This window comes from Cyprinus carpio, chromosome B6, assembly GCF_018340385.1.
Source record: "Cyprinus carpio isolate SPL01 chromosome B6, ASM1834038v1, whole genome shotgun sequence".
NCBI classification, from domain to species: Eukaryota; Metazoa; Chordata; class Actinopteri; order Cypriniformes; family Cyprinidae; genus Cyprinus; species Cyprinus carpio.
In genome coordinates this window covers 15,737,113-15,753,672 of record NC_056602.1, presented here as the reverse complement: position 1 = coordinate 15,753,672, position 16,560 = coordinate 15,737,113, and the positions used below count along the sequence as shown (strand labels likewise).

General features: G+C 38.3%; 1 protein-coding gene across 4 annotated transcripts in view; it reads right to left on the bottom strand.

Annotated features, from left to right (window-relative positions):
• Window positions 1-16,560, bottom strand: part of LOC109089180 (lipoma-preferred partner homolog) — a 199,112-nt gene that overhangs the window by 111,368 nt on the left and 71,184 nt on the right. The window lies entirely within an intron of this gene.

Sequence of the window (16,560 nt, the reverse complement as noted above, 5' to 3'; positions counted from 1 at the left end):
AACACTTTGAGTAGCCATTGACAATCTTTCCTTCAGAAGCAGAGGACGACTTTGTGAAGTTGCTGATTCACAACTTGCGGATACATTTTCATAATTGTATTTTCTCCTAATGTATTTGTCCTGTTTTCATCAGATCCTGCTTGCTTGTTTCTTTATTTTTCTTTCTTTCCATCTCTCTCCCTCCACATTCTGCTGGTCATCAGCTAACCGACTACCGGCTGTTATGTTAGACTCCCCACATAAGTCTCTCTGTGGAAACCTGACAGGAAACCCACAAATGAGAATCTTAACGTTCCCGTAGAAACCACAAGCATATGCTGCTTACTTTGACAAAAGGCCATGCAGACAGCTCACATACTTAGTCTTTTATTTGTTGATCCTGTCCATTCCACCCATGCAAAGTGTTTGAATAAATTTTCTTCTATTCTTCACTGAATGTTTTCAGGACTTTACTCATACTTTTCAGGGAAAAACCATATGACTTTTTAATAAAAGGCTTTTTCCACTTATACATTTCTGCCCTACAAAGTCACAGTTACTATTCAAATAATGTTTTAGAATTGATCAAACATGTTGGTAACACTTTAGTATAGGGACCAATTCTCACTATTAACTACTTGATTAATAGCATGCATACTACTAGCATATTGGCTATTTATAAAGCACATATTCTGCATGACTGTATATTCTACATCCCTAATCCTACCCAATACCTTGCTAAGCAGTAATTAGGCATTAACTGAAGCAAAAGTTGTAATTAATAGTGAGAATTGGGCCTTTTCAGTGCATAAACTCTTAAAAATAAATGTTTATTTATTTATTTATTATTGGCATCATTGGTTCCATGAATATTAGCTGTTTTTAACACTGATAATTACGGTGCCCAGGAAGTGAAAAACAGATTATAAATCTGAAAACAAAATAACAAATTACAAACACAAATCTAAAAAACAAAATAACAATTCAGAAAACATAACAACAATTCAGAAAACATTATAACAAGTCAGAATACACATTGACAAATCCGAAAACAAAATAACAAGTCAGAAAACACAATGACAAATCAGACAAAGCGGAAGAGTTAGGTATAGTTTAAGACAGCTCCATTGGTTTGGGATTACTCACCAAGGTATACAGGAAGAACCAGCGAAGAACAGCAGAGTCGTGGTAGAAAGTTCGGAGGTCATATTAAAGTAGCTCAGTTAAAATGTAATGTATGAATTATGCTTACTATGGAATAAAACATACTGAGTGTCTATTTACACTTAGTGCAAATAACCTGCCTTATTGGCAGTAATTCTGCTCTCCAACGTGTGATCGAGCTAGTCAAGGCTTTAATAGGGGCTGTTATTAATTAGTTCCAGTTTTGCAGATGGTTAAGCTTGTTTCATTGGCTTTTTGATGCGATCAACCCGGGTTCGATCCCACCTTTTGCCAAACTTTTTTTTTTATTTATAGGCACTCTGTATGTTTTATGTCATAGTAAGCGCAATTCATACAGTACATTTAAACTGAGCTACTTTAAAACCATCTCCAAACTTTCTACCATGACTGCTGTTCTTTAGATGATTCTTTCTGTATATGTTGATTGACAGATGTCTTGTCCAGTCAGCGATGAGTAATCCCAAACCAATGGCGCTGTCTCAAACTATACCTACCTCTTTCTGGTTTGTCTGATTTGTCGTTGTGTTTTCTGACTTGTTATTTTGTTTTCTGACTTGTAGTTGTGTTTTCTGACTTGTTATAATGTTTTCCGAATTGTTGTTTTGTTTTCTGAATTGTAATTTTGATTTTTTAGATTTGCATTTGCGTTTGTTATTTTGGTTTCAGAATTGTAATCTTTTTTGCACTTCTTGGCCACCGTAGATAATGCTAAGAAATCTTTCTTGATCACCAAATCATCATATTAGAATGATTTCTTAAAGATCATGTGAAACTAAAGACTAGATTAATTGCTGTTGGAAACTCAGCTTTGTCATGACAAAAAATATATATATATATAGATTTAAAAATCTTAAATTAAATTGGTAAAATATTTCACAGTATTACTGTTTTTACTGTATTTTTATTGTATAAATGCAACCTTGGCAAGCAAAAGAGGTTTCTTTCAAAAACTTCTTTTTTTTTTTTTTAATTACTGACTCCAGGCTTTTCACATGAAAATGTTCGACAATGTTTTGTTTTGCATGGCTGTACAATGACTTTCATGCCAAGCAGAAGTCTTTGCAAACCAAATGGACTGCACAAACACCAACTGGTAAGTGGCTAACCCTATTTTCCTGTCTTTTAAGTAATTCAGTTAGGACCACTGGGTGATCGTCACGTCACCTAAATAATATTCATGAACCAGGCTGATAAGGTTTATAATGAGTCTTTCCCATTTTCAGATCATTCCTACTCTCCTGCCAAAGAACGTTCCTTCAGCCTTCTAATGAACAAGGAGGTGAATTAAGGCTGTCAGGACATAAACAGCTCCCCGTCACATCTGCAGTGCCTCTCAGGTGAACTCCAGTCCCCCATTACAGCAATGCAAAAGAAATGGCCATTACATTGCAAGTTCTCTTCTAAAGACACGAACGGTTAGGCCTACTTAGTTTAGTGTCAAATTAACACGGTTATATGGAGGCATTTAATCAGCAATCTCTGTCTATTTGTTTTATTACCATTTCCTATTAGTTCTCACTGTCAGTGCCAGCATAACACTCCCAACCTGTAAAATAATGATTGGATTACTGTGTGCAGCATATAAAAAATTAAAATAAAGGATGAGAATCTGACCCACACAAGGTGACGGCCAATACTGCATAACCACAAACCTCATTCTTTCTAAAATCTAAACGATTGCCAGTATAATCAGAAAAAAATAAAGAATTAAAGATAAACAAGCAGTTTTCACAGAGCCCAGACCTTGATAATGTTGGGTGGTGAAGGGTGCATGACAAAGATTACTTTCATTTTAGTCATTTAAAAATGATATATGTCACGATCTCCATGCAGCTGGAGTGCCCATGAGCTCCTCTAGAGGGCACTCCATTCTGTACCTTGTCATTCACTAAGGACTCCATTTCCCATAATCCTTTGCCCGGACTCATCAAGTGCATGACCTGTCTTTCATCAGATCTTATCATCAGTTCAAAGCTGTCTCACATTAGTACGACTATAAGAATAGCACACACACTTTCTGTCTCCACTGGTGCTTGAATATTATATATCTATCTTGTGGTTTCTAAGTTTCTGTGTTTCTAATTTCTCTGTTTCCTTGACTTTGTGTATTGATCCCTGGACTCTTCTTGTTTATGATTGTTTTGCTGCCTGCCCTGTCCATTGCCTGATTATCTGGATCACTCTTTTGCCTTGCCACTGCCATCGTTGTATGCTGTTGTTGACCTCGCCTGTTTGACTACGCTCTTATTAGATCCTTGCATTTGGATCTCCACTTTGTCGTCATGCCTCCCTCGTTACAGAATTACCAGCCACACCCGGATCCAGTGGCTTTCTGAGCATTCCATGCCAACCATGGACCCAGTTGACCAGCTACTACAACTTCAGCAAGGAGGCTTATCTATTGGAGAGTATGTTCACCAGTTCTGTGAGTTATCCTATCTAGTTGATGAAACTGCTTTAAAAGACATTTTTCGTTTTGGACTCAACGAGTCTGTGAAGTCATGGTTTCCTGGAGGGGAATTCAAATGTACTTTGAGAGACTTTATGGATTATACTCTTTTGCTATGTGGTTCTCCCTTCACCGTGGGAGAAGCAGAGTCTTTTCCCAAAATGGCCACCAGCTCAGAGACCATTCACAAAATGGCTGACTCGTCCCGTAATGTCTGCCATTCCAGAGTATCTCTACAAGGTGTTTGAGAGTATATATTCAAGTTGGGTGACAGCTGATAGTCCAGAGTCTCATCTCATCACAGCTGATCGTCCAGAGCCTCGTCAAGTCACAGCTGATCGTCCAGAGCCTCATCATGTCACAGCTGATCTCCCAGAGCATTGTCACGTCTCAGCTGATTGTCCACTAGTCTCGTCACGTCTCAGCTGATCTTCCACAGTCTCGAAACGTCTCAGCTGATCTTCCAGAGCATCGTCACATCTCAGCTGATCTTCCAGAGCATTGTCACGTCTTAGCTGATCTTCCAGAGCCTCGTCACAGCTGATTGTCCAGAACATCATCACGTCTCAGCTGATCTTCCAGAGAATCGTCACGTCTCAGCTGATCTTCCAGAGCATCGTCACGTCTCAGCTGATCTTCCAGAGCCTCGTCACGTCACAGCTGATCGTCCAGAGCCTCGTCATGTCTCAGCTGGTCTTCTAGAGCATAGTCACATCTAGGCTAATCTTCCAGAATCTTGTCATGTCAAGCAACAGTCTTCAGCCATCATGGATGCTACTCCAGATTTTCAGAGCATCGTGAATGTTGTATTTGAATACACTAAGTCAGTCCCAAGGCATTTGAGCCTGGCATCCAGCTTTGAGGACCCTCAGCTGGTGTCAGTGCAGGCTACTCACCCCAGTTCCCAAGGCACCGCACCATCAGTCTTGGAAATAGACAATGTACTCTCTGTCCTGCCAGTTATGGCTATGGCCATTCGCTGTGTTTGGGCCGCACACACCACTGTAGTTTCTCCTGATGTGGCAGCCTTCGATGTAGAACCTCCCGAGGTGGTGGTGCCCACTTTACTCCCCGAATCTGATCCCAAGTCTAGCCGAGAAGAAGCTCCTGATCCCAAGTTTAGCCCAGAGAAGGCTTCTGTTCCCAAGTCCAGCCCAAAGAAGGCTTATGATCCCAATGTTAGCCCAGAGAAGGCTTCTGTTCCCGAGTCTAGCCCAGAGAGGGCTTATGTTCCAGAGTCAAGCCCCTGACCTTAGTGTAGTTAGGCCTTCAGCCCCTGAGCACAGTACAAAGATGACTTTAGTTCCCGAGTTTGCCCCAGAGTTTACTCCAGTCCTTGAATCTGTCCCAGAGTTCGCTCCTGTTCCCTCCGAGGTGGCAACTTCTGTTGACAAAAGCATGACTCTTTCCTGAGCTCAAGGTGTTCCCTGTCACCTCTGTATCTTCAACAGACATTATTATCAAACTCTCCCTGTTACCTGATGCCCCCATTACAGCCACGAGTGTCGTCTCTGAACTATCTGTGTCTGTTGAAGCTGCTGTTGCTACTGTTGCAGAACCTCCAGATGTGGCGGCATCCCCTGCAGAAACTCCAGAGATGGTGAAGGTGTTCCCTTCAGCTCCTCTTAAGTCTGGGGTGCCCACTTATGAACTCTTTGTCTGTACTGACGAAGTCATGGAGACCATCAGTGAATCCCCTCTGCCTCTGAATTCACTCAATGGAGGCCGTCTGTGAACTTTCTGTTTGTCCTGTCATGGCTATGGAGCTGTCTGTGAATTCTCTGCCTATCCTGTTATGGCTAAGAAGCCGTATTCTTTCCTGTTCCTACCAAGGGAGGTCATTTCTTAATTCACTGACATTCCAGCCACGGTCAAAAAGGCTACCCCTGAACTCTCTGCTCACTCTGTTACAGCTAAAGATGCCATTTCTGAACTGTCTGCCAGTCCTGTTATGGCCGCTGAGGATATTGTTAACATCTCTGTGCTCTATGTTCCAGTTCTGCCTGATCTGCCTTGGTGGTATCCTGCACCATCAGCTCTGCGCTGGTGGTCTTCTGCTCCGCCATGGTGGTCCTTAGCTCTGCTCTGGTGGTTTTCAGCTCCACCCTGGCTCCCTGCTCTGTTGGCTCCACCCTGGCACACTGCACCGCCCTGGCACTCTTCTCTGCCCTGACTCTCTGTTCCACTGGTTCTGCCTTGGCTTACTGCTCTGCTGGTTTCGCCCTGGCTCTCTGCTCCGATGGCTCCCCCTTGGCTCATTGCTCCGCCAGTTCCACCTTGGCTCTCCGCTCCACCGGCTCGGTCTCAGTCCCCTGTTCCTCTCCTTCCTCATGGACCTGGCCCTCCATCCCTCCCCCTGTTCCACCTCCGCTCCACCTCCCACATGGAATGTGGTCTTTTCATGTTTTCATGGGGGGTCTCTGTCAAGATCTCCAGCTGGAGTGCCCATGAGCTCCTCTAGAGCGCACTCCATTCTGTACCTTGCCATTCACTCAGGGCTCCATTTCCCATAATCGTTTGCCCAGACTCAGTGCATCACCTGTCTCTCATCAGATCTCATCATTGGTTCACAGCTGTCTCACATTAGCAGGACTATAAAAATAGCACACACATGCTCTGTCTTTTTGATTGAATGTTGTATAGCTCTCCCGGGTTTCTAAGTTTCTGTGTTTCTAGTTTCTCTGCTTCCTTGCCTTCGTGTTTTGATCCTTGGACTGTTTCCTTGTTTATGATTGTTTTGCTGCCTTCCCTGACCATTACCGGATTATCTGGATTACTCTTTTGCCTTGCCACTGCCATCGTTGTTTGCTGTTGTTGACCATGCCTGTTTGACTATGCTCTTATTAAAGCCTGGCATTTGGATCTCCACTGTCGTCACGCCTCCCTTGTTACAATATAACACATTGTCATGTTGTTCCAAACCTGTCAAGACATTCTGTTTACTGTGAAAAGATACTTTGAAATTTGAATTTTGAATGTTGGACCCCATTGACATTCATTGTACAGAAAAAAGTAATAAAATCAAATAAATCAAAATACACTCTACTGTGTTCAACAAAATACAATAAGTCATACAGATTTGAAATGTGCGGTTTCTTCCACAACTGGTTTTTATTTTAACCAAAAACACTTCAAGCTGATCCTTCATTATTTTAGTACCTATATGAAGTGAACTATGTGCTTATATGTCACCAGGTGTAAACGAGGTCTATGAGTTCAGTCCACATCATACTGTCATATATCCAAACACACAATAAACACAAAAATCCAGTGAACATCAAAGGCCTCACTAAATCATTTTGAATTTACTGTCCTAATCATATGTGGCATAATGAAGGACAGACGTGTACAGCTGCCACTTTCCTTTCCTGTCAGCCAAACATAATGGCTTATTTGGTCTTCGCTATGTGCAAGCCATGGCTGACAGCCATGTGATGACAGAACTCACAGCATTGTTTGAGCTATAAAAAGTCCAACCGCAAATCTTTCTCCCAGCGGCCTGCATAAGGAGAATGACCTTTGACCTGTGTGGTGTTCAGAATTCTCTGCACTTAATGGAGAGTTGAGAGAAGGGCCTAAAAGGTATAATGGATATGTAGTGATTGATGAAGGCAGCTGCTTGAAACAGCAGAGATCAACACAGTCCCATTAGGATTCTTGGAGGACGCTCAAGTGTTTACTTGAGCCTTCCAAGAAAGTCACAGTTACAATGAAGAGTGAGACTTTGTTTTTTCTTCTGACTTTTGTTTGTTTTTTTATGAGATGCTGATGATAAATTTAATGAATCCCAATTAATTATACAATAATCATAATTATTAATTAAATAAATTATTTGCATTTCAATATTTGCTGAGAAAAACCTCTCAATGAAGACAATAGTAATCATTTATTATAAGTTAGTGTGGCAAATGAGTAAATTATTGAATAGACATCACAAAAAACGCTTCAGAAATCTATATATGACTAGTTGTTTTTGAACACAAAAAAACACATTTTGTGTCAATGACTCATGTTTAAGTCATTCCAACACTAGGAAAACCCTTTGTTTACTGAACTTATTATCTCTTAAAGGGACAGCTCTTTAAAAATCATAAAGAAGATATTTTGAAAAATGTTGAAAACCAAAGAGTTACTGCTGACTTCCACTGTAAGAATTTGCCTCAATTTTTATATTCCTGAGGGGGAAAAATCAGGTCTGAAATAACATGAGGGTGAGCAAATGATGACAGAACTTTCATTTCTGGGTGAACTATCCCTTTAAGGGGAATGTGCTTGTCTAGCTGGAACAAATATGGCTACAACCTGTGTAAGTTTACATCTTTAGATGTTTGATTTTCATCACTACACTTTGATTAAATCATGTTTGAAAAAAACAACAAAATTAAAGAACTCTTCAATGCAAAGCCCCTGGTGGCCCAAATCTGACTCCCACAACCTAATGTGACTGGGTAGCCTTGGGGGTCTTTTGCTAGTAAGTGCAGTCCCTCATTTGCATTTATTCTAATCCGCAGTTTTATATCAGATTCACATTTTGATATAAAAACTAAACATTAATGTAAACAGCTATAATCTCCCCTTATCCTCTGATAACAAATGTAGATGCCAATAGTTTGCAACTATTGTCCGACCAGGCAAGTAAAAATAAATAAATATACAAATATAAGTAAACGTAAATAAATAAATAAGTAAATACACACACAAACACACACACACACACACACACACACACACATATATATATATATATATATATATATATATATATATATATATATATATATATATATTATAAATAATATAATTATAGAATTTAACAATTTTTTTTGTTCATAACAGCTTATCATATCGACTGAAATTTTGATTTTGATCCACCCTTAGTCCAAAACAATGAAAATAAACAAGGGTATGGTGACATGTGCTGTCAAGTAAATAAACAGATTGTTACTTTGTGTTTTTTTGCTTTTCATTCAAGTAATTGTGTTTCAAAGATTTAGGACCATGTCAAAGACCTAAGATGCACAATCAAAACAGTCAGATAATACCCTGAATAATTTTAATAGCTTTCATGCCACATTGTTTATCATGCAAATTTTATTGTATATAAAGTTTCCAAGTTGCCACCCAAATATTTAGTTGTTTAATCCTCTTAAATCAAAAGAGACAATGAAGTTACAAGAGATAAAACAGCAGTGATGTGTCTGGATTACACTTCAAATGAGTTTTTGGATTACAGGCCTGCTACAACCTAACCTAAAGCTCCAAGTGATTTCTATATGGAGAAACCTCATTTAACTTTAGCGAAAACAACTGACACATTAATACTGAGTGAGGAAAAAAAGGCAAGCACACAAACACAAACCCTCCATATTTCATTAAAAACTACTATTTTAACCCAGAGGCTCTTTGCATTTTCTTGGACCCTTCAACAACATACATTATTTACTGATATGATAATACTTGCACAACACAGCTCAGAGAGCATTACACAAATTATTTTATCATCTTATCTGCTCATCCACAAGTACCCTCTCAGCTAAACAAAACATATTTGTAAAAAACATGTTTCCCAACAAAAAAAACATAGAAGAGTTATTTTTGAAACAAAAGTTTGTTTTGAAGTGTGTTTGACTATTTAAAAACCAGATTATTGTGATTGGGTCTTGTACAAGAGATAACACAAATCATTACTGCTTTCTAAACCAAATTAAGGATCCTAAAGACTGCATAAGTCCAGCTCCTTTCATTACAGGGATAGTTCAGCCAAAAAAGAAAACAAAATTTAGAGAAAAGTTATTTTGAGAATTTTTATTGTTTGTTTATTTGTTTGTTTTTGTCCATATAAATGGAATTCGATGGTCACCAAAACATTTTTTTTTTATTATTATTCTTTAAAACAACTTATTTTGTGTTCAACATGAAAGCGTCATACAGGTTTGGAACCATATGAGGGTGAATACATGATGGCAGAATTAAAAAATTTTGGTAAAATTATCACTTTAAAATACTCCATCTGCAATGGGTTCACCACACCAAAACTTGACAGTGTAATCTTGGACAGCCACATGTGGTGCAATGTAATGTTGTAAAGAACAGCAGACACAGCGGGTCACGGTAAATGTCAGACTCTGAGGCATGTGCTGATCACTGCAGCCCAACGCAACCCTAAAGTTCTATATTACAGACCCATGTATAGCACTTTGAGAGTCTTACATTATACTTATAAGAAGTATTTGATAGATGTAGTCAGACCACACTTTGTACAGTAACACATTTGAGCCAAATAATTAAAAAGGAACCTGTGGCAGTAACAGAAAAGTTGTAAACCAGCTAATATGAATGGTAAAATTAACTGACAGAACTGGTGGAGATACAAATGTGTAAGATTTTCATTTAAATCCTTGCCTTTTATAACTAAAATATGCCTCATTTAATAGTTATTTGTCCAACCACCCAAGTATAACCTATTTGTTAGTCGTTGGAAGGGGAGAACCGAACTGACCCCTGGCATAACATCCACCCTGTCAGGTGGTCCTAAGTGTTGCTAAAAACAGCATCTGAAAAAAGAAAGCAGATAGGCCTTTTTTCTGCATTGCACAGATGTTATTTTTCTTGCAGCGCAGTGGTCTTCCTTTCACAGAAATTAGAGATGTGTGTGTGCTGGAGTTTGAGTTTGCAAATATTGTGTATATTAATGTGTGAGCTTGTGCAAGTGTGTATCAATCTGGTTGAGCAACTAATAATTTCCCCAAAATGTGTACTGTAAACAGATGATGAGGTCACTGTTTTCACACTAGATGTCTATCAAATAATACTGCATTTGATCTTTCAGAAAAAAAAAATACACCTTTTCACTAAAAAGCAGCACAGTCTGGAATCTATGTAAAGCAGATGTTTACACGCCCTTTATTCTTTTGTTTGGTTTTGCTTTCTTGAACAACCAAGTGAACAAGTTCCTGTTTTTACTGACTATCCACTGTGAATTAGACATGCAGGTGTTTAACTGTTGAGTTGGCTGACTCTAAACTCATATACATAACAGGCAATTTTGAGGTTTGGCACATCATAAGGCGTGATGGTCATGTAGAAAAAGAGAACAAAATACTGGCTAAAGATATGCTGTCTGCTAACATTTGCCTGTTGATAAAAACAGGACATAAAAGGTCATGTCACTTTTTGACAGAGACAACAGAGCAAGTACAAGTGTATGGGGAAAAAGCCCAGGACATGGCATGGTCCAGATTCAAATCTGTATCTCCCATATGAGCACCACAGCTTAACGTGTTAGGCCACAGCTTCATCAAAACAAGGGTTATTTATTTGTTTGTTTGTTTTTTTGTAATATTTTTGGTGAGGGAATTTATAATATAATATAATATAATATAATATAATATAATATAATATAATATAATGGTAATGAACGTTTAACTGAATTCCTTTATGACAGCAATTATGAGCTTAATTGAGCTTAATTATATGACATTAATGAATTAATAAAGACATAAAATATATTTTATTAGATTAGAGAGAGAGAGAGAGAGAGAGAGAGAGAGAGATTTCTAATTATTATTAGATGTGATTAGCTGTGTCTTCATTAATGCATTAGTCTGCAAATAACAAATAACACAAGCAAATGTACGTTCAGTGGTCTTTACTGGATGTATATTCAGCGGCCTTTATTAAAAAAGCATGTTATTTGTTTATTTTTGAGGCTTTTTCATGACCATCTCATGCAGAAATCCAGGTCAATCCAAAGAGTCTGCATGCCTTATGCAGCTGTACACACACACACACACTCAGTTTTTTCCACATTTCCCGTCAGATTAGTTTAATGTGAACACCAGCATTAAAATCCTCATTAGCCCTGTACAAACCCTCACTTTGACGAGACACCTTTACAATGATTCCCTATTACTGTTTGCTTTATCTCCTATGATGTTCTTTACTTAATATAAAGTACCCTTGCTCAGATAATTGACACGTTCACTTATCTCCATTAATAAAAAGTCAATTAGCTTGCTAAGGAATTGGGCTTATCCGCTGTAATAGAGGCCTAATGAACTGCCCTCAATTCAAGGCCTCAACTCACACTATCTTCTGGCACATTTTCTCACACAATAGCACATGGGCAGATACAGGACCTAAAACAGCTTTTATGTTCTGTATCTGTCTTTCAACCTTCAATTAGAAATGTTCCAGACAGAAGCTCAGAATAAGTCAAGAGGTTAGTCAGACATGAAGTCATGGCACTGAATACAACTGCGATAACAGGCAGACTTCAAATATGTGTGCCGTCTGACCATATTTTAACAGCATGTAGTCAATACTAAATGACAAAACTGAATGAATAAAGCTGTATAGTGGCATGCTTTTTTGCTTTTTTTCAGCAACAGTCAAAGTGTCTGGAGAAACACTTTTATTCAGGTGTTCTGAATGAATAAATAACGTAATCAGCTTTGAATAGGTCCTTGAACAGAATGTAGCATACAACAATTCACTCCAAAATACCCATCCAGAAAATACATACTCAATGTCAAAAGGTACTGGCTGGCTAACATTAAACAACTGAGGTAAACATTCCAGCTGTCTGTTGTTCAGAATAAACCATATGAAACTTAATACCTGACAAATAAATAAAAAAAAATAAAAAAAAACATGTTTGTCACTGTCAGTCTTGTTCAGCCATGATTTCACCTGGTTTGTTTTTATGTCGCTTAGCCTTGACTTCACATTGTCATAAGCAGCTGCAAGCTGGCAGTAATACACAGAAGAACAAAGGAGACATTACACAACACATCCACTTCCTGTGGCAAATATTGGATAATATAGGTCTGATACTGTTTTTCAAGCACCTTGTTTAGATAGAAACACCCTAAAATTTGCAGAAGTGTGAACCGCAATGCCCACGGGAGCCCTTCTAGCGTGACACAGGCATGTGCACAAACTCTTCCTCTGTGCTCTCTGAGCTCTGTGTAACCATAAGATTAGAAAGTTTTCATTAAAAAAAAGGATATACTATTGCAGAATTAAAATAATGTCAGCAAAAAAATGGAATGAAATATTACCTACAAAGTAACTCATTAATTATTGTTTCATATTATTACTAAAGGAACAGGTTCTATAATTGTTAAACTACATCAAAAGGCACAGGGAATGTTCTTCCTTGCTAAACAAAAGGTAGAAAAAAATTAAATGATATTTGAAAGTTGCAAAATTAAAAAGATATTTCCCCAGCACTTATATTCTTACATCTCGTGTTGATGTTGATGTTTTTGCTTCTAAACTGCAGTCCTTCCTACTTCTATGAATGAGTGTTTATAATATTTATAATCTTTAAAACTGAAACCACAAAGATTGCAAATGAGTTTACTTTTGTTAACTGTCCCATGTGGGTCTGAATTATGAATAAATTACCCATAGTCTTTCTCCATCATTTACTGAAAAACAGGTGGTCTGCTAGGGACTTTTGTGTGTGAGAGAGAGAGAGAGTAAATGGAACCTTTGCGATGTCAATTTGAATAAAAATGCATTTTGTATTATTCAGTTACAATGTGTTAAATTGTATGGCTTGGTGTTTACAGCAAACCCACAAAATGACCAATATGCACATTGGTTGGTTGCATTTCTCTGTCGACTCCGGTACGGCAAAACAAAATTGGGACAAAGTGAGCTCAGATAAAGCTGCCTGTTTGACTGGGACGGACGTGTGAGAACTCCTTCCAATAATCTCATCATCGCTTTTCATCTGAAACAAAGGCAGGTCTCTGTCGCTCTCACACCAGCAGCAGGGCAGCAGGGTTACAGCATAAAGTAAGCCCTCAATGTCCTCTATCTTTCTTATTTTCTGTGAAATGTTCTAAAATAGAATAACTTAATTAATAACGTTTTCACCATAGAGATTAAGTTAAATTCACATTTCTAATCAGAAAGCTTTTTAGGGTCCAGAAAGCCCACACTGTAACCATGGAAACCCCTATCTGTCAGAGCCACTATCAGCCAATCAATGCAAGAATAGAGCACTTTTTATTGCAGAAACAAATTCCCAATAATATTGTTTAAGAAAAAAATAAATAAATTAACAAATTGCCAAAGGGCATGCCGTTAGCTAAGACTTGGTTGATGTCCAGAGAGCATAAAAATGCCTGTCTGGGTAGAAACTGCAAGGAAATCACACTAACACTTTTGAGTATTTATGTGAGTTCACCCATATTTACGTAATGCCCAAGGGCCATGTGTCTGCAATCAGTAATCAATAACTCATGCAACTCTGCACGTATGCTTGTAAATATGAGCCTCACGGATTGTTGGGTTTATTTGTCTGGCTGGCATCAATGTACTCAAAGGATCTGCCATTATTTTGATGAAACGTTTATATTTAGGTTTTGATATATCTGAAATCCTCATATTGTCTTTTTAATGCATCTAAACACACGCAAAACAGCTCCCAAACTAAAAAAAAGCAAAAAATATCATAGTAGTAAACTAAAATAAGTTGTAAGTAAAAATGTAAAAGCCTTTATTGTCACTTTGTTGTCAATATAATGATTCCTTTGTATTTCATCCTTTTTTTTTAATTATCATACATTTACCATAATAATTAGGAGTATGTGCTATGGTAAATTGTCACAACAGTTATAGAAAAAAAAAAAATAGGTTAAATACATTACATTTACACTAACGTGACAGTAAATTATAATATATATAAAAGTTATTTTTGGTTAGAAAAAAAATATATATATATATACACACACACACAAGAATGCATTTTGGTTTTAGGACAACTTGGATATATATATATATATATATATATATATATATATATATATATTCCAATTATCTATACATCTCTAATGGCAATACAAATACAGCAACAATTTGGTACCATGTTATGTAACTAAGGGTGCTTTCACACCTGCCTCATTTAGTTCAGTTGAATCGTACCAGAGTTCGTTTCCCCCTTTGGTGCGGTTCGTTTGGGCAGGTGTGGAAGCAGCAATCGCACTCGGGTGCGCACCAAAGGTGGACCAAACAAGCGTACTGAGACCTGCTTGAAGAGGTGGTCTCGGTACGCTTTCAAACGAACTCTGGAGCGGTACGTTTGTGGTGAGAATGTGATCCGACCTCGAACAGACCCAACTGCAAAAAGTACTGATCATTTTTGGACTAAACCAGCTGCCGTAGTCAGCTGCGTTGTGCATTATGGGATGAGGAAGTGTTTGTTGACAGTTTTTTTTTTTTGTGTTTGTTGACAGTTTGCGCTTTAGCATGGCAGCTCGTGGATTAATGCACGCCTCCGCTTGAAGTTACGAGCGATGCCGCTCGCCGTTTGCAGTGCATTAGAACGTTGTTTTCAAGCCGCATCCGCGCTTCATTATAGAAATGTATCGTTTGCATATTGTGGTGTATACAAACAATGTAATAGATTATGGCCAGGGACAAAACCAGCCCGCTTAGTCGTCTCTCCATAGTTGTGTTGTCTCCTTGTTGTTTGCTGGCTGGCTTTTCATCTTATGTTGGAATTTTCCCGCACGTAAATTCTGACCAATCGAAAAGCAGTTTAGGAAATACGTCATGGCCAATGAGTGATGTGGATGTTGTCATGTGACTGCATTTTGGTTCGTTTCAACTGGTTCGGACCAGAACAATCAGTGTGGTGTGAAAAGGAACCAAAAACGCTGAAAAATGCTACAGTGTATAATTGTTTGCCCTTGGTTCGGACCAAATGAACCGAACTAGAGATGTGAAAGCACCCTAAACAACAGTATTTTTATGTCAGGGAGCATTACTAGTAATGGCATGTAAACAAACTCAAGCACATACATCATAATCAGTCTCTTTTTCCAGGAATATCATCGGAGACAGTGACAATGAGAGGAACAGTAAAAGCCTGAGCAGCGAGGCAAGAGAAATATGACGGGGGAGGGAGTTGGAACAGCGGATGGACACATTCTTGGCACCTGCCACCCATCAGGGGCTTAACAGTGACACTGGGGCCATGTTGCTCTAATGGAATGTGCCACCCAAGACCTCCAGTGAATGTGAACATCACATGCTACTGAACACCTGGACATAAGCCAACAATGAGTCCCTACACACTCAACTCCTGTGGCCCCACACATGCACGAAGCCAATATGGACCTACTCTTATATAGCAGAGAGTTCAGATTAGATCATTGTGTGAGGCGATTACATATGAACAACTCACACATTCACCACCAACAGACTCACTAATCCTCTCACGTAAATTACCATAGCTTGAGTTTTATAACTAAATGAACAGATTTTTTAACCGAATAACCAAAGGCATTAATCCATTAAATTAGCTAAAGAAAAAAAAAAAATCTATTGGATGCCCTTTTGACAGCTTGTGCTATATTTCTTTAAAATGAACTTGGTTTAATATTTAGTTAAAAATAAAATGTAAAGGCATTCAAATATTTTGAATTGTGCGTTACATTCAAATCTTTTGGAGCCAATTTATAGAAACTGATCTATATTTTGTTTGTTTTGTATGCAAACTCTGTCATAAAAGACATTCATGTGACTTGTTTGCTATATTCGGTATATTCCATTATATCTGTACCAGTTTTTTGAACTGGAACATTTGATTTATGAACTTGGATTAAGTTCATATTGTGAGTCTATATATTTTGTTGTTTTGTAGTGCTGGCAAACATATGTCAGTTATATTGAGGAATGATACACTGTCATAAAAGTTAAAGTAGAAATACCACAAAGCCAACAGACGTGTGTGTGTGTGTGTGTGTGTGTGTGTGTGTGTGTGTGTGTGTGTGTGTGTGTGTGTGTGTGTGTTTCCAGGTGTCTTTTTTTAAAGTGTTAAGATAGACCCAGCATATAAATGGCCACCAGTGGTGGACTTTCATGGTCAGATGGTCACCTGTCCTCCAAAATAAAATGTCATTGGCAAGACGACAGCTTCAAAGAGCCAG